The sequence below is a fragment of the Penaeus monodon genome, chromosome 31 (assembly GCF_015228065.2).
Source record: "Penaeus monodon isolate SGIC_2016 chromosome 31, NSTDA_Pmon_1, whole genome shotgun sequence".
Classification (NCBI taxonomy): Eukaryota; Metazoa; Arthropoda; class Malacostraca; order Decapoda; family Penaeidae; genus Penaeus; species Penaeus monodon.
Window position 1 is genome coordinate 25,725,635 of NC_051416.1, and position 598 is coordinate 25,726,232.

The window sequence follows — 598 nt, forward strand, 5'->3', positions numbered from 1 at the left end:
TTTCTACATACAGTAACAGTGCTATAAAAGAAAACGTACCCTTTACTAATACTGTTCACATTGGCCCTAATAAAGGGATTTACGAATGAATTACTATGGCATATCATTTCACTTATATGAATAACAACAGTTACAGAAATTGTTTTGAAACAAATGAATAGCGTGATGATACATTCCGTATTTTTTTTCTACAAGGTTTGTCAGGAAGTTTCACTTCTCTCAAGGAAACCTTAATATATCATCATCTGACCATTTCACTTTGACCTTTCGTAAACAATAATGTTGTTGTTTTTTATTTAATAAATGAAATAATGAGATATCCGCTTCGTTAAGTCAAATTTAACACTGTTTCCATAGGAACACTATCCACATTGTTTTAGTTTAAAAACGAGACGAACTCCTTTTCGGTATTATGCGTAAATGATAAATACTTGTTTAGCTAATCTAGGTGTAACATTTGAGTGTTGATTCAGCACTCCATTAGTTCAGACGTAGAATAGTTTAACCAGCAGAAGTACACTGTCCACCTTATCTAACAGGTTCAGCCTCCTCATCTCTCAGTATCTCAACAGTCACAATACTATGTTCGAAGTTAACA